Source organism: Salvelinus fontinalis, chromosome 6, assembly GCF_029448725.1.
Source record: "Salvelinus fontinalis isolate EN_2023a chromosome 6, ASM2944872v1, whole genome shotgun sequence".
NCBI classification, from domain to species: Eukaryota; Metazoa; Chordata; class Actinopteri; order Salmoniformes; family Salmonidae; genus Salvelinus; species Salvelinus fontinalis.
The window spans coordinates 38341012-38360370 of record NC_074670.1 but is presented as its reverse complement, the minus strand read 5'-3'; positions in this window follow the sequence as shown (position 1 = coordinate 38360370).

The window sequence follows — 19359 nt, the reverse complement described above, 5'->3', positions numbered from 1 at the left end:
TATCGGTAGCAGCATAGGATGGAGGTCTGTTTGTAGATACCTCGTGCGTTTCCGTCGGTAGGTTCCGTGTAGTGGGGTTTTGTTCAGATAGCAGCCGATAAGACAGCTAACGATTAGCGGGCCTCAGATGAGCGTTCAGGTAACGTCGGGACGGAGGTGCCGGTTGGATAAATCCCTCGGGCAGATAACGTCGGCAGTCAGTCGTGAAGGCCCGGTGGGGTTCCGTATCTGCAGCAGCAACAAAAGAAACGGGTCCGGATGGTGATGGAACTCCTCAGCTGGCTAGCTCCAGCATGATTTGAGTTTGCTCCGGGGTCGACGTAAGCCAATAGTCACACGGTATGCAGCTAGCTAGCTGCGAAATCAAGGTGCAAGTGTCCAGAGCCTGCGGTTGGAATCCGGGGAAACTGAGAGAAAAAAAGTCCCGGAATGCTCCGGTCCAAGTCGCGTTGCACAAAAGTGCCGGTAGATTATCGAGCTAAAGGAATAGCTGATGACCGCAAAACGTGGGCAGCTGAAACACCAACGCTAGCCAGCAAACCGGCTAATTTCGGGGCAGCTACAGATTAGCTTCTGGCTAGCTATCGGAGTAGCTTCTGGTTAGCTTTCAGGCTAGCTTCTGAATTAGCCCCTGGCTTTCTTCCACGATGGATTTTCAGATTGAGGTAAGTAATACTTATTGTAATTGGAGAAGCGGGTTGCAGGAAAGCTTTTGCAGGAAAGCTTTTGTAGTTGAGTTCTTGGATAATAAAATAAATTAAAGATATGTGAAGAAAAGGTGTAAATATATATATATATACAGGACACGACACGACAACACGGAAAAAGACGTCTGAACTGCTAAGCCACCTTGGAGTTGAAAGTGGCTGGCTGGCGGCTCTGGCAGATCCTGTCTGGTTGGCGGCTCTGGCAGATCCTGTCTGGTTGGCGGCTCTGGCAGATCCTGTCTGATTGGCGGCTCTGGCAGATCCTGTCTGGTTGGCGGCTCTGGCAGATCCTGTCTGGTTGGCGGCTCTGGCAGATCCTGTCTGGTTGGCGGCTCTGGCAGATCCTGTCTGACGAATGGCTCTAGCGGCTCCTGACTGACGAACGGCTCTGACGGCTCGGGACAGACGGGCGGCTCTAATGGCTCGGGGCAGACGGATGGCTCAGATGGCGCTGGGTAGACGGATGGCTCAGATGGCGCTGGATAGACGGATGGCTCAGATGGCGCTGGGTAGACGGATGGCTCAGATGGCGCTGGGTAGACGGATGGCTCAGATGGCGCTGGGTAGACGGGCAGTTCAGGCATCGCTGTGCAGACGGCAGACTCTGGCCGGCTGAGGCGCACTGTAGGCCTGGTGCGTGGTGCCGGAACTGGTGGTACCGGGCTGGGGACACGCATCTCAGGGCTAGTGCGGGGAGAAGGAACAGGGCATACTGGACCCTGGGGACGCACATTAGGCCTAGTGCGTGGTGCCGGAACTGGTGGTACCGGGCTGGGGACACGCATCTCAGGGCTAGTGCGGGGAGCAGCAACAGGACGCACAGGACTCTGGGGACACACAGGAGGCTTGGTGCGTGGTTTAGGCACTGGTGGTAAAGGGCTGGAGACACGCACCATAGGGCTAGTGCGTGGAGGAGGCACTGGTGGTACTGGGCTGGGGACTGTCACAGAAGAGTTAGTACGTGGGGCTAATACAGGAGGACTAGGGAGGCGTACAGGAGGCCTGGTTCGTGGGACTGTCATTCCCAGACGGTTAGCACGCACATCAGGACGAGCATGGAGAGCTGACTCAGGTAACATCACATCCCGCACACGCTCTGTCGGGTGGATCTTGTTCCTCACGCACCAACACAGCAGCACCCTCATTTCACTCTCTTCCAACCTACCCAATAAATCCTTAACAGTCTCTGTATCATCCCCATTGTTCACCTCCAATATCAACCTGACTGGCTCAGGTTCCCTCTTAGAGTCCTCACGGGTAGCACGGGAAGTTGACGCAGATCTCCCATCTGGACTCGCCACACTCCCCATGAGCCCCTCCCCAAGAAATGTTTTCGGTATCACTCACAGGTTTCCAGCCTTGCTTCCGTGCTGCCTCCTCATATCGCCTCCTCTCGGCTTTCGCTGCCTCCAGCTCTTCACGAGGGAGGCGATATTCTCCTGGTTGTGCCCAAGGTCCCTTACCATCCAGTATCTCCTCCCATGTCCAAGAATCCTGTGTAGGTGGGTCCTGTTGCCGCTTTACACGCCGCTTGATCCGATGTTGGTGGGTAATTCTGTCATGATCGTGTGGGGGAGAGACGGACCAAAACGCAGCATGTGGAAAATAAGCCATCTTCTTTTTATTGTGAAGAAGGAAAAAACGAAACAAAACACTTACAAACTAACAAAACAACAAACGACCGTGAAGCTATAAACGTAGTGCACACACACATGCTACAAACGTTCACCATAGACAATTACCCACAACAAACTAAAGCCTATGGCTACCTTAAATATGGCTCCCAATCAGAGACAACAGAAACCAGCTGTCTCTAATTGGGAACCCATTCAGGCAACCATAGACTTTCCTAGACAACTACACACAACATAGACACAGCTAGACAACTATACTAAACATAAACCCAACTACTCTAAATAAACCCCCTAAACCTTACAACCACCCTAGACACTACAAAAACCCACATAAATTACCCATGTCACACCCTGACCTAACTAAAATAATAAAGAAAACAAAGAATACTAAGGCCAGGGCGTGACACTGGTGCACTTCACAATATAGATGGCATCATGAGGAGGAGAAATGTTGGATATATTGAAGCAACATCTCAAGATATCAGTCAGGAAGTTAAACTTGGTCGCAAATGGGTCTTCCAAATGGACAATGACCCCAAGCATACTTCCAAAGTTGTGGAAAAATGGCTTAAGGACAACAAAGTCAAGGTATTGGAGTGGCCATCACAAAGCCCTGACCTCAATCCTATAGAAAATGTGTGGGCAGAACTGAAAAAGCGTGTGCGAGCAAGGAGGCCTACAAACCTGACTCAGTTACACCAGCTCTGCCAGCACTGTCGGGACGAATGGGCCAAAATTCACCCAACTTATTGTGGGAAACTTGTGGAAGGCTACCCGAAACGTTTGACCCAAGTTGAACAATTTAAAGGCCATGCTACCAAATACTAATTGAGTGTATGTAAATGTCTAACCACTGGGAATGTGATGAAAGAAATAAAAGCTGAAATAAATCATTCTCTCTACTATCATTCTGACATTTCACATTCTTAAAATAAAGTGGTGATCCTAACTGACCTAAGATGGAATTTTTACTCTGATTAAATGTCAGGAATTGTGAAAAACTGAGTTTAAATGTATTTGGCTAAGGTGTATGTAAACTTCCGACTACAACTGTTCTTCAATGTGTATTGAGAATGCTTAGCAAAAGTTACACTTTTGTTAATAATGGTTTGTCCAAATCCAAGAACAAAACAAATTTTGACTTGAAGGGGGTAATACCCTTTGCATAAAACAATCATTATTATTAGGCGATACCTTTCACCATTCATCAGGGCCAACCTTCATTTGTAATCATGTATAAGATATAATTCCATTAATTAAGTCTTAAATTCCAACCTCCCAATCAAATTGATCCCATATCTAGCATTTGACTCCAGTTTCAAAGGTTGGCAGTGCTATCTAAAGAGCATTTGAAATATTTCACCCTGATTACAAAAGCTATCTGGCTTTTGTCTAAATGACAGAATCTGCAAATATAATTAGCACAGGAAGAAATACAGCAAGATAGCCGAAGAGCTGTCATCTCCTTCTGCTATTGTTTTCCAGTGTGCGTCCTCCAACTGAACTTCACCGCTAACTCTTTCATTGGTTTCAGGAAATCGGTTGCGATGAAAAGTCATGACCTTGATCTTTCCTTTCGATAAATGTTCTTTTTTTTTGCCTGGTACATGCAAAAGGAGGTGGGTTGGGGTGGAAAGTAAACAGACACAGAATGTTTCATTTCATTTTGTGTTTAGTGGCTGATTAGAAGCCTAATTAAATACACTGTTAAAGAGTTCACAGGCACACAGAGGAGACTCTGACCCTGCAACTTCTGATAGACCCCAGAGATCCTCTAAACAAAGAGATTATTAAATGCACCCCGGAATAAAGAGCATATACTAAAGAGTCTTTAACAAACTATCATCATTAGACCTTTGTTATTATCAGATCCTGTTCTTCATTTACTTTTCACCTAATAGCTGAATATCAACGTGGGTATAAAGGAAAAGGATGCCGACCAAACATTAGCTCATTAGGTTGGTGATATACTGTATATCAACTTGGCACTGTTCCAGCTGATGACAGGGTCAACACACACACACAGTCAAATGTCATGCCTAGAACAGGAAGGCGAGTCAAATGTGCTTGTAATGTAAATCCATTAGAATTCATGGTGAAAACAAAAGAGATTTGAAAAATAGCCCACAGTTGGATTTGGTCAGCGATGATGAGCTCTTGAGTGGGGGGAGGGGGGTTCTTGAGTTTGGGGGGTGGGGGGTACTTGAGTATAGGCCTATGCGGGACCCCAGCATGCAATATCGTTAATAGTCTAAACCCAATAAACCGTCCACAAAGTGTGATCCATATTGACAATTATAATATTGTATAGTTATATTGTTCCTTTGAGCTCCCAACATCGTCGCTCCACCCCTCCCACTTTCCTTTTAGTTCAGAAATTCAGTGTACCAGGGCATCTCCCATCCTCCCAATTCATCCACGGAGTAGACAGAATGGCATTCTTATCTAGTCATTCTATTGCTATGAGCCAGGACTACAGTAAACACCAGTCCGGGTGCAGGAGAACTCTCACCTCTCAAGGTCTCAAGGATGCTCTTATACCGTAAAGCAGAGCAGCCTTGACGCAGTGCGTCGTCGACTCGTCGCTATGACAGCCTTAGACACAGAGGGCACAAACCTCACAGCAGGCGCTTAGCTACTCACAGTGAACTAACACACCACACATTCATGGACGTTCTCCCATCCAAAAGGTTAACATGGCTGCGCAGAGGGGATTATGTTTGTCATCCTCTCTTTCTCTCTCTTTGGACTCACTCTAGCTGGTAGTGGAGGGCTGTGGTCAGTAGAAGGGTATGGTCAAATGGTCAGGGGTAGGGAATTAGTAAGGTAAAGCCAAAAAATATGTTGTTGCTATGTAACTGTGCATTGGTGAAAGGGTGGATAAACAGCCACAGAGGTTTAATACTGAAGACTCACAGTTATATCCAAATACGGCAGATACATGGACGCCAAATCAGGCCATAATACAACTATGTTGGCCAGTTCCTATTTAGTCCATATTCCTCTTCCTCCAGCTGTGAGGGCTATTTCAAATGCCACCCGTCCTCTCCTCACCACCTCTATCCACCCCACCGCCGACAACAATACACCTCTCTTCCCTCCTTTGCCCTCCTCCTCCCTCTCAACAGGCTTCTGCGGAATTTATTCAAATATTTTGACATTTCGCCTCTCCTCACTGCCCTAGCAGAAATGATTTGTGACAGACGGAGATGGGTCTCTGTCTGAAGAGCTTCCTCTAACACCCACCCAAGGGCCCCCCCCCCCCCCCCAAAAATGAGCTTTTACAAAGACCGGTTCTCTCCTCCTTTCTTCTCCACTGCTCCTCCTGTCAACTGTTGCAGCCATTGAAAGCAAAGCTCTACTCCTGGTTTTCTCCATGCGCCGCATCACTGCCTTCGACAAACTGTGTGAAATTGCAGTTCCTGAAGCAGTTTTATGTGCTTTTAGCTCAGTGGCCATCTGCGATCCCGACACTATGTATGACAACAATGTAAGGTTGTAAAAGTACTGTAACTACACAGCAAATTCCCTTGTGTTAAATTAAAACAGATAGTGTTAAATTTAACACTGAAAGTGTAGACCCTAATAAGCAATGGAAAGATATTATTTGGATATATACCATTTGGATATATACCAGGGTTTTGCCTTTCGAGTGAATCGTAGAGTTACCACCCATGACAGTATTTATTAGTGACAGACATGGTTGTTGTGTTCATCCATTTTCAGTCCTGTGGATTTCCCCAAGTAAGATCCTTAGCGAATATGTCAACATTAAATCAATCAATGTACAAGCAAAAATATAGATATTAAAACAAACAATTCTAAAAATCAACCTGCAATAGAGCATGCTGGGAATTGTGATAATGGCTTTGGTTCAACTCTGGTATTAACAACAGCACTGGGGTTCTTTTAGTTATCCATTATACTCCATTTCATTAAGAGCAGTTTATTCTACAAGCAAAATCTAAATGTTGAGTAGTCTCCAGCATAATAAGTTGCTACTGTACTTTCTATAAGTCGCGGTAGAAGAATACATTCTGCAAAATCAAAAAGAGGATGTTGTGTCCACTGAAGGAAGCAGCTCAGATAACAAGCGATGTAGAGTACACTGCTGTAGACAGTTCTGCTCTGACAACACAGCCTTTATTTGAATAATGCTGCTTATTAGCTTGGGGAGAGGGTTTTTTCTGCTCCTGTCTATCCATGGTCACTTTGCTCCGCCACATTAGACAAACAAGGCAACTGAGCAGGAAGGTTGTCATCCATCAACAGAGAGAGAGAGAGAGAAAACAAGAAAGAGAGAGAGAGAGAGAGAACGAGAGAAAGAGAGAGAGTGAGTGAGTGAGTGAGTGAGAGAGAGAGAGAGAGAGAGAGAGAGAGAGAGAGAGAGAGAGAGAGAGAGAGAGAGAGAGAGAGAGAGAGAGAGAGAGAGAGAGAGAGAGAGAGAGAGAGAGAGAGAGAGAGAGAGAGAGAGAGAGAGAGAGAGAGAGAGAGAGAGAGGAATGAAGAAGTGCAAGACAAATGAATTTCTCCCTTATTATTTCCTCACCAATAATACGACTTCTCTCCTTTTCACGTTCGTTCTCCCCTTTCTAAAACCCTGGTCTCCACACAGCTTAAAACACAAACTCCAGTACATTTTAAAGTATAATTTATTATTGCAATTAACGATAATAAATGCTTCGGGAAATGTAAACCACACATATTTCCAAAACTGAACAGCTAGCGAGTGAGTATTGCTCAGTGTCACATATGACAGCTCACACACATTCACACACAGACACCACACACGCACTCAAGCCAGTCTATATCAGGCAGTGTCAGAGGAAGTCCCTAAAAATTGTCAAAGACTCCAGCCACCCTAGTCATATACTGTTCTCTCTGCTAACACATGGCAAGCGGTACCTTACAGGCAAGTCGAGGTCCAACAGGGCTTCTTAAAAGGAACCACCCCTTTTATCAATTTTCGCCTAAAATGACCCAAATACCCAAATCTGACTGCCTGTAGCTCTGGACCTGAAGCAAGGATATGGATATTCTTGATACCATTTGAAAGGAAACACTTTGAAGTTTGTATTGTCTTTTACCAGATATAATGTGCTATATTCTCCTATATTAATAAAACATTTCCACAAAGAATATATTTTTTTGTACCATCATCTTTGAAATGCAAGAGAAAGGCTATAATGTATTATTCCAGCCCAGGCACAATTTTGGTCACTAGATGGCAGCAGTGTATGTGCAACGTTTTAGACTGATCCAATGAACCATTGTATTTCTGTTCAGAAATCTGTATCAAGACTGCCCAAATGTGCCTAATTGGATTATTAATACATTTTCAAGTTCATAAATGTCACGCCCTGGCCTTAGTATTCTTTGTTTTCTTTATTATTTTAGTTAGGTCAGGGTGTGACATGGGGAATGTTTGTGTTTTGGGTGGTTATATGGTAAAGGGGGTGTTGGGTGTAGTGTATGGGTTTGTGTTGAGTGAAGGTGTCTAGCTGTGTCTATGGTTGAGTGTAGGTTCTAGGAAAGTCTATGGTTGCCTGAATTGGGTCTCAATTAGAGACAGCTGGTTATTGTTGTCTCTGATTGGGAGCCACATTTAAGGCAACCATAGGCTTTAGCTGTTTGTGGGGAATTGTCTATGTTGCATGTTTTTGCACTTAGTCATTTATAGCTTCACGTTCGTCTGTTTGTTGTTTTTGTTTCGTTTTGTCCTTCTTCTAATAAAGAGAAGATGTACTTTCCACGCGCTGCGCCTTGGTCCTCTCTCAGTCCCTTTGACGATCGTGACAATAAATGTGCACTCTCCTCAAACAATAGCATGGTATTCTTTCGCTGTAATAGCTACTGTAAATTGGACGGTGCAGTTAGATTATCAATAATTTAAGCTTTCTGCCAATATCAGACATGTCTATGTCCTGGGAAATGTTCTTGTTATTTACAACGTCATGCTAATCACATTAGCCTACGTTAGCTAAACTGTCTTGACGGGGGACCCACCGATCCTGTAGAGGTTAACAGCTTCTACCCCCAAGCCATAACACTCCTGAACAGCTAATCAAAGGCCTACCCAGACCCCTCTTTTACGCTGCTGCTACTCTCTGTTTATAATGATGCATAGTCGTCACTTTAATTCTACCTAAATGTACATATTACCTCAATTACCTCGACTAACCGGTGCCCCCGCACATTGACTCTGTACCGGTACCCCCTGTATATAGCCTTGCTTATTATTTTACTGCTGCTGTTGAATTATTTGTTACTTTTATTTTCTATTTTAAAAAATTTACTTATCTATTTTTAACTTAACACCTCTTTTTTATTTTTTTATTAACTTCTTAAAGCATTGTTGGTAAGAGCTTGTAAGTAAGTATTTCACTGTAAGGTGTACACCTGTTGTATTTGGCACATGTGACAAATAAAATGTGATTTGATTTGAATTAACATGGAAAACCTATTGGATTTGCAAAAAGTCATCAACGTAAGGGAATGTCGTTGTTTTTCACCCAAATTCTTACCTAAATCCAATGACAGGGTGAAATGTTACGTTGAGTTCACATTGAATTCACATTAGTTGACAACTCAACCAAATGTAAATCCAAACTAGACGTTGAACTGACATCTGTGCCCAGTGGACACACAGACAGACACACAGACACACACACACACACACACACACACACACACACACACACACACACACACACACACACACACACACACACACACACACACACACACACACACACACACACACACACACACACACACACACACACACACATTATAGTTTTGTGGTGAATTTTCAAAACTCTTAGTACAAAACTATAAACTGGTAACTATTGTAACTCAGAAAGTCTTATATTCAAAACCTTTTATTGTGCAGTCATTTTGTTACAAACACCTTTCACCACACAACCATTGATCCAGTTTACTGTGAAATGCCATGAGAACATTGATTTAATCACCAAAACCATTGATCCAGTTTACTGTAAAATACCATGAGAACATTGATTTAATCACCAAAACCATTGATCCAGTTTACTGTAAAATACCATGAGAACATTGATTTAATCACCAAAACCATTGATCCAGTTTACTGTAAAATACCACGAGAACATTGATTTAATCACCAAAACCATTGATCCAGTTTGCTGTAAAATACCATGAGAACATTGATTTAATCACCAAAACCATTGATCCAGTTTGCTGTAAAATACCATGAGAACATTGATTTAATCATCAGAACACAACATAGATGTTCTAACAACCAGTTAATGCAATAGCAGAAAATGCAAGATACATGTTTCAAAATTGTCCTTTGAATATTATATGTACATTACACTGCTTTTACATTGGGCAATAGACTTGCACTACCCATCAAATTGACCCATCAAAAATATAAAATCACTTTTCTACCCCATGTGTGATCAAAGGTGCCATTGAATACATGTTTCACAATCATTGATGCAAAAATAAATGCATTGTTCAGATATAATTACAACAAAGGTGTTCTGTAATTAAATGAAACAAATTAAATTAATGACAGAAACATAACATTGAGCGGGCATTAGTTTGCATCAAGCCTGTCTTGAGCATTTGGCCATAGGTTCTCATCGACATCACATTGTTCATGCACCTGGCATGGTAAATCTAAGCCTGACATAGGTCTGTATTGATGCCATTGTATGGCCTGGAGCAGGGTGGCCTGCTCATGGGATGGCGATCATACCTTCCACCTGTATTGTAATCATTTATTGTATTTTACAATATTGTATTGTACTTATGTATTGTAGTGGTCCTGTGTGGCTCAATTAGTAAGAGCATGGCACCAGCAAAATGCAAGAGTGGTGGGTTATATTCCCACTAGGGTCACATACAGAAATGTGTGGACTCACTGTTGTCACTTTGGATAAAAACGCCTGCTATGTGAATGGCATATATTACAGTTTTACAGTACTGCATCGGCCAATGTCATTTTAGTAAAACAGTGTGAAACGCCGCCATCAACAAAAAAAACTGCAACTTTGGATACATGTACTGTATAACATGCTGACCAGACCGCTCGCGCAAGTGCGCCTGCGTGCACCATCGCGCACATGTTGATTTTGTCCCCCCACACAAGACACGATCAGGACAAGCAGGTTGAAATGTGAAAACAAACTCTGAAACAACTATATTCATTTGGAGACAGTTCGAAAACCGTTAAACATTTCTGGCAATTTAGCTAGCTAGCTTGCTGTTGCTAGCTAATTTGTCCTGGGATATAAACATTGGGTTGTTATTTTACCTGAAATGCACAAGGTCCTCTACTCTGAAAACTAATCCACAGATAAAAGGGTAAACCAAGTTAGTTTCTAGTCATCTCTCCTCCTTCAGGCTTCTTCTTCTTCTTTGGACATTATATAGCAGTTGGCAACCAGGTGCATTAAGGTGCATTATCACTACCAACTGGACTGGAGTGTGGACCTCAGTTCATCTCTCAATCACCCACGTGGGTATATGCTCCTATAAACCAATGGGGAGATGAGAGAGGCGGGACTTGCAGCGCGTCAAGGGTCACAAATAGAACCAAGTTCTATTTTAGCGCCTGGCTACACAGACCGCTCGTTGAAGTGTGCAAGCAGTGTGGGTGCAATGATGTGTACATTTATTTTGCAATGCTCGCGCACCTGACGCAAGCGGTGTGGTCAGCATTTAGGGGATGCATTAAATACAGTCCATATCTGATCTTGTCGATATCAGATTTTTTCAAATGTTTATATGTAAAACATACATTTACATTATGTAGTTCCTCAAAATATGTTGAAGACAAACCAGTTTGTCAGACAAACCAGACAAACCACTTAACCAAAATAGTTAAGTGATTATCAATTAAGAACAGTCAGATTAAGTCAAATCTATTTTAACAAATGAGAAGACAATCATATCAAAAGTAATGTGAGCATTGATTTGTGAAAAGCAATTACTTTATATGAGCATGTATTGCAATGTGAAACATGTATTTCTAGATGAAACACTGATTACATTTGGTGAAAAAGTAGGTGTATGATTTTGCGTGTTTATTTAGTCAATTGAAAATGTGCTTAGAGTTTTGAAGGAACTGCATTTTTGATGATCTGTTTTGAGTTTTGTACTAAGCGTTGTGAATACCACATACTTGTGAATATTGCACCAACACGATTGGAATAAATGTAATCCACTTTCCAAACCACACATCCCAGAGAGGACAAGCCTGAGCTAACATGAAAACAGGCTATTTCTAGTGATCCAGGGCCTGCTACTGGACACGTCCTCATCACTCAATCTCAGTGATCTTCTACTAACTCCTATTTCTCCCCCTCTACCTCCTCCTCGTCCTTTGCTACCTAGAATGAACTGTGGCAAGCAACCCCTCCACTCACAAGTTTTTATGTCAAAACAGATCAATGACAACAATAGAGAGTACTGATCTTCCAAACAACCGAATGTGGATGTGAAGGGTGTAACATTTGTAAGTCAGGTGTAAGTCAGTTGTTGATGAGACTAAAACTAAGCAATAGGCCAATACCCCACTATAGGTGGGGTACCCGACCTCCCGGGTGGCGCAGTGGTCTAGGGCATCGCAGTGCTAGCTGCGCCACCAGAGTCTCTGGGTTCGCGCCCAGGCTGGGCTGGGTTCGCGCCCAGGCTCTGTCGCAGCCGGCCGCAACCGGGAGGTCCGTGGGGCGACGCACAATTGGCATAGCGTCGTCCGGGTTAGGGAGGGTTTGGCCGGTAGGGATATCCTTGTCTCAGTATGTAAAAAAAAAAATCTAAAAAATGTAATAAAATGTATGCACTCTACTGTAAGTCGCTCTGGATAAGAGCGTCTGCTAAATGACTAAAATGTAAAAATGTAAATGTAGGTGATGTGCAATAACCCCTGCTAGAAGTATTCTGCTGTTTTGCTATTATGACAGACTTGAAAACAGACTCCAGCTTCATAACAGAGTGAGAAACAGCAGTCAACTGCTACAGACAGCCCGTGCTAATAAACGTGTAACATGATAGGAATCAAATTAGTTAAATTCCTTCCATCTCATTGATGAAGAGCCAATCAAAATCAAAGCGAAACATTCCGTGCAGATTGTGTTTTGGGATTCAAATAGGCAATGCTTCAAAATGACAAATCAGTGCATCAGAGTGATGCATGTTGATTGATTCCATCCATGAAACTCCTAATAGATTTAGTCCTCTGTGAATTTGGCACTCGTTAACCTCGCAGCGTTTTCATGTGAGAATGTATTGGAGCCATTTTATCCACCACTCAAAGGCAATTCACTGGGTGATAAATCCTTTGGCTTATCTAGATCCAGGTGGCAGCACAGGGAAGTGCATAGGACAAAAACACACCCACACACTAGCGCACATGGACTGTAAGTGTGCGCGTACACACATAAGTGCGCACGCACAAACGTGCACACACACACACACACTCCTATGGCATCTTCAGATAACGCTCTTCTGAATAGGTTGTCATGGTGACCCGGGCGTAAGAAGAGGATGCGGAGCACGGAGAGTGTGATCCAACCGGAACCGAAGAGAGACACTCCACAACCTGAGTGACTGAGCGCAACAGAAATTGCTTCCCCTTTCTCTCCCCCCAAAATAGAGAAAAAAAGCTGAATTCAATTACACAGCTGAAACCCCACTACTACCCCTCGGGAGTGTTATCAGTGCCATTTAAAGTCTTATTACTCACAAAACCAATAACATTTTGACTCCTTGGTAATGGACCAGTAGATTAGAAAATTTTGATTACATTTAACCTCCTGTAGATTCTCATTAAAACACCACAAACTAGTTAGAAACAATAGGTAATTAAGAGTTTAATGAAGCCTGTTAGCGTTAGTGCTAGTCGGCTGTATGCTTCTCCTGTGGGATAAAGCCTTACTTTGCACTTATCCTGCAGCAAAGCCAGTGCAGCGTCTCGTTTGGGCAATACGACATATTTAATTAGATTAATGAATTTCTGTAGCGTCCCCCAGTGCTCGACGAGCTCCTCGCGGTGACAGAGTAACAACAGATTATATATTAGGGGAGGCCCGCGACGCTCCAGGCAGACTGGTATGGGTCGGTCCCTCGTGACGGAACTGCAATGTGTGACAGGTACAATGGCTGTGTAACCTGTATCCCGTTTTACCTCCTACAAAATTGCGGAATGCAAATAATTTCCCCCACAAATTTGTTTATGTGAGAAAGAAAAAAATGTGATTGTGAAGGCATTCAAGATTTAATTCTGAAGGTGGTGTTAATGATAAATAAATACAAAATTGTGGGGGTGACAACAGAACGGTAAACTCAGTCCTACCAGTTCCTTTTTTCAGACGATTGTGTCGAACTGGACTGCACTCTCACAGCACGTTTCAGGACGATATCATAGTGTGAAAAGGGTACTGTAAAGCCACTTTGGCTCTGACCTGAGCCAAAGGTCCATAGATAACTGGTGGAGTTACCACCCATTGAAAGCTAATAACATGTTTGATATCAAGGGTCTCTATGATCTGAGAGGACTTGGAGCAGATTGAATCATTTTTCTTGCCATTCTTTTTTATCACTCGATCCAGACAGATAAGATCAGAGATCAAGAAGGACAGGAGACAAGGAGAGAAACCTGAGTCGTATTCAGTACACTGTAGCAAAATGTAGAAAAACATTTTCCACTGAAAATGGAAACAATTTTCTTGTTTTAGTCTTAGTGGCTAGTGAATACAACCCAGGTGGGTGAGGCATGTAGGTATAAATGCACTGTGATTGGAAATTGAAAAACTGTTTTGGTACAGTCCTCTACACATGTCTTCTCTGACATTAGTGGGGTCAGCGGGGTTCTGCTAATAGCCAACAGGTCATTGTTCTGTAGTAAAACACTGCCCTCTATAGGTCCTCATACCCAACTGTACTATGTATTTATATACCAGGGCTCTTAACCCTGTTCCTGGAGAGCTACCGTCCTGTAGGTTTTCACTCCAACCCTAATCTAGCACGCCTGATTCTAATAATTAGCTGGTTAACAAGCTGAACCAGGTTAGGTACAACTGGGGTTGCAGCGAAAACCTAGAGGAGGGTAGCTCTCCAGGAACAGGGTTGGAGAGCCCCGTTATACACAGACACCGTTACCCCTCTGTGGAGTTTTAATACCATTTAAACTGTAGTGGGTCTGACTACTGAACCATCTTGACGATAGAAGCAAACTGTAAACTGTCATCCAATCATCTGGGGCTACTATAATCCAACACAACTGTGAAACATCTCTGTATAAACCATGGAGCCTGAAATATACTATTGTGCATTTAAACCCTCAGACGCCTCCAAAGTCTTTACTAAACTGCACAGAGGACAAGTATTAAGAGAATGTGTTTTCTCTAGACTTGAGCTCTGAATGACACAGACACAGCCCTGCACCACCAGGGGTATTCTGCAATATCAGCAGCACACACATACACTCACGCTCACACACGCTCACACACACACACACACACACACACACACACACACACACACACACACACACACACACACACACACACACACACACACACACACACACACACACACACACACACACACACACACACACACACACACCTCCAGCCTGACTGTGTTTGTTAACAGCTGAATAATTGAGCCACATTCAACACATTCAAATCCACTGCCATTCCAGGCCGAGAAAAGAGGAGGAGAGGAGGAGAGAAAGAGAGAGCGAGGCAGATGGTCTAGCGTAGATAGTGCTAGAGACTGGGAACTGGGAGCGTACTCTGAAGGACGGGTCCCGGCATTGTTCTGGCCGCGAGGGCCACTCTGTCACGGCACGTTCCATTGGTCCCCAAAGAGCCCAGGTCTTATGGTGTCAGTGTCCCCATCCCCGATCCATTATCATTCCCTCATTTTTTAATTTCTAAAACGCAATCAAGTGTGACACAAACTGTTTACCTAGCGTGTCTGCCACCACAACCAGGAAGGAAAAAAACAAAAACACCCGCCAGGATCTCGGCACAAAAATAATCCCCCACAAAGCCAGAGAGTTTAAGAGGCTTTGCCAATATCCCTCTGCTCTTCAGAAAAAAAGAGAGAGGAAGATAAAAAGAAAGAAAAAACACGAGAAAAAAGCTGTTAAATTTGCCCCTCAGTCTCATTTGGGATTGCTAATTATTGTTTTTAGAGCCCAACAATTGGGGTATTAGGGCATAAGCAGCTGAAGATAACATCCAGGGGAAGGGAAGGATGGATGGAGGGAAGAAGAGAAGTGGAGTGCCGCATGGGGAGAGAGATAATGGGCCAACAGAAGGGAAGCCATGATAGGGCCTGGTCCATGATGGTGTCTCCGTCTGTGCTCTGTGCTGGGGTATGAAGGCCTGAACTCTTAGTCTCTCTATTTCTTTCTCTCTCTCCTTTCCTCTTTCTCTCGCTCTCTCACTTTCTCTCTGCCCTCTTTTTCTTTCTCCCAGAGGAGAAGTCAACATTAGAGTCACTAACCTCAAAGTATATTAGTGCTTGAAACATCCCCACAGACCAACGGACATAGAGAAACAAGTAGATCTGCTGATAGAGCCACGTATGAACGACTCATAGAGTGGCAAAATGCTCTTAAGGTTTACTATGACAGTCTATAAATCAAACCTAAGTGCTTACTCAAAAAATTACACACACTCTGTTGCATGAAGACCCTCTATGGTACTCCATATAGCTCATACAATATGTACAAGTGCCACATTTAGTTATGAGCACAAATGGCAAAAGCGAAACCAGACACATAGTAATCTGAAACACAACCAAAACAAACAGAAAATGCATCCAACACATTTGTGTAGTCATTGCATGCTATGAATGTGGGACCAAATACTTAACACAAGCACATACAGTACCAGTCAGATGTTTGGACACACCTACTCATTGAAGGGTTTTTCTTACATTTTAACTGTTTTTTACATTGTAGAATAATAGTGAAAACATCAAAACTTTGAAATAACACATACGGAATAATGTAGTATCCAAAAGAGTGTTAAACAAATCAAAATATATTTTATATTTCAGATTCTTCAAATTAGCCACTCTTTGCCTAGTCACCTGGAATGCATTTCAATTAACAGGTGTGCCTTGTTAAAAGTTTATTTGTGGAATTTCTTTCCTTCTTAATGCGTTTGAGCCGATCAGTTGTGTTGTGACATGGTAGAGCTGGTATACAAAATACAGCCCTATTTGGTAAAATACCAAGTCCATATCATGGCAAGAACAGCTCAAATAAGCGAAGACAAACGACAGTTCATCATTACTTTAAGACATAAAGGTCAGTCAATCCAGAGAATTTCAAGAACTTGGAAAGTTTCTTCAAGTGCAGTTGCAAAAACCATCAAGCGCTATGATAAAACCGGCTCTCATGAGGACCGCCACAAGAAAGGAAGACCGAAAGTTACCTTTGCTGCAGAGGGGTAAGTTCACTAGAGCTACCAGCCTCAGAAATTGCAGCCCAAATACATGCTTCACAGAGTTCAAGTAACAGACACATCTCAACGTCAACTGTTCAGAGGAAACTGTGTGAATCAGGCCTTCATGGTCAAATTTCTGCAAAGAAATCACTACAAAAGGACACCAATGACAAGAAGAGACTGGCTTGGGCCCAGAAACACGAGCAATGAACATTAGACCGGTGGAAATCTGTCCTTGGTCTGAGGTGCTGACTTGCTGCACCCTCGATAACTACTGTGATTATTATTATTCGACCATGCTGGTCATTTATGAACATTTGAACATCTTGGCCATGTTCTGTTATAATCTCCACCCGGCACAGCCAGAAGAGGACTGGCCACCCCTCATAGCCTGGTTCCTCTCTAGGTTTCTTCCTAGGTTTTGGCCTTTCTAGGGAGTTTTTCCTAGCCACCGTGCTTCTACACCTGCATTGCTTGCTGTTTGGGGTTTTAGGCTGGGTTTCTGTACAGCACTTTGAGATATCAGCTGATGTACGAAGGGCTATATAAATACATTTTATTTGATTTTATTTGATTTTGGTCTGATGATTCCAAATTGTAGTTTTTTGGTTTCAACCGCCATGTCTTTGTGAGATGCAGAATAGGTGAATGGATGATTTCGGCATGTGTTGTTGCCACCGTGAAGCATGGAGGAGGAGGTGTGATGGTGTGGTGGTGGTTTGCTGATGGCACTGGCTGGGATTTATCTAGAATTCAAGGCACACTCTGCAGCAATACACCATCCCATCTGGTTTGCGCTTAGTGGGACTATCATTTGATTTCAACAAGAAAATGACCCAACACACCTCCAGGCTGGGTAAGGGCTATTTGGCCAAGGAGAGTGATGGAGTGCTGCATCAGATGACCTGGCCTCCACAATCACCCGACCTCAACCCAATTAAGATGGTTTGGGATGAGTTGGACTGCAGAGTGAAGAAAAAGCAGCCAACAACTGCTCAGCATATGTGGGAACTCCAAGACTGTTGGAAAAGCATTCCAGGTGAAGCTGGTTGAGAGAATGCCAAGAGTGTGCAAAGCTGTCATCAAGGCAAAGGGTGGCTACTTTGAAGAATCTCAAATATAAAACATATTTAGATTTTTTTTTAACACTTTTTAGGTTACCGCATGATTCCATATGTGTTATTTCACAGTTTTGATGTCTTCACTATTATTCTACATTGTAGAAAATAGTAAAAATAAAGAAAAATCTTTGAATGATTAGGTGTGTCTAAACTTCTCACTGTACTGTGCACGCACGCACGCACGCACACACGCACACACACACACACATCCTGTGAACGAGCAGGGCGGCCAAAGTCATCTGGAAGCCTCCACATGCCAATGAATAAATAAAGCTGTAATTAGTAAAGAAAACAGTGCCACCTGTTGGTGTCAAGTCCCCCTGAACCCAGGCATTGTGGGGAACACCTGAGCCTGTGGGGGTTGCGGCGGGCGGCTGGGTGTGGGGGTACTGTGCTCGTTGTGGAGGTACTGTGGCGTGTCTCGGGGTCCATCGGGGCCCACTGGGACCCACCTGGCAGAGGAGGGCTGATTCTGGAGGATGACCAGCTGGCCCGGAGGCCATAGTGGCCCTTGTCCCCCAGGGCCCCAGACAGACAGTGGAAGGCAGATGGACGGGTCACTGCCACTGCCAGAAGGCCAAGGGAAGGGCCAGCCAAAACCATCAAACCACACACATTCATACTCATAGTGGAACAGATCAATATGCTTGAATATGTTGATATACAGTGAATTTAGCCATGGCTAGTGAAATGTGCAGACAGAAATGTGTATCATATTTTAGAACTTGAATTCACCCACATTACAATTCAAGCACAAATTGTGCAACACACTCCTACAAAAACTTTTTGAAACATACACATTTTTCCCCTGTAATTATAACATACCACTAACTTCTCATACTTCTTGTGTATGGGCCTACTCTTAAATATACTGAGCTAAAAATCTCAGATTCATTCTCTAGTCGTGCATTCACATTCATGGCATACCAACTAGATTTTTGTTGTTGTTGTTGTAAATATAATAGTTGGAGTTAATCTGTTAAAGTTTGTTAGTGTAACTCTTTGAGAGTGTAGTGTGTGGATTGGTTTGAGAGAGAGTACAGTACTGTATGGTGGCTGTAATGGTGGTGTTTGAGGTTGAGGGTGCCACCAGCTCCCCTCAGTCAGTCCAGAGCCACAGATGCTCCAGTGTTTGTGTGTTGACTCAGTGTAATTTGTTTGCTCTAATTTGTTTTGGTGTGCCAGGGGAGTTCCCTTTTTAATTTTCCTCTCTGTGTTTATCCCTCTTTGTGGAGTGCTGATCTGTTAAGCGTGAGAAAGAGAGGGAGAGCGCTAAGGAGCGAGAGAGTGAGGAAAAGAAAGAGAGGGGGCACAGAGAAAGAAAGAGAGGCAGTGAGAGAGGTGGGATGTTTCAGAAAAGGAAAATAAAAAAAGGAGCTGTGCAGATTGTTTTAAGCTCTGTATGCCCCTTTGGGCCCAAAGGCCTCGCTCGCAGCCTGCACCTGCT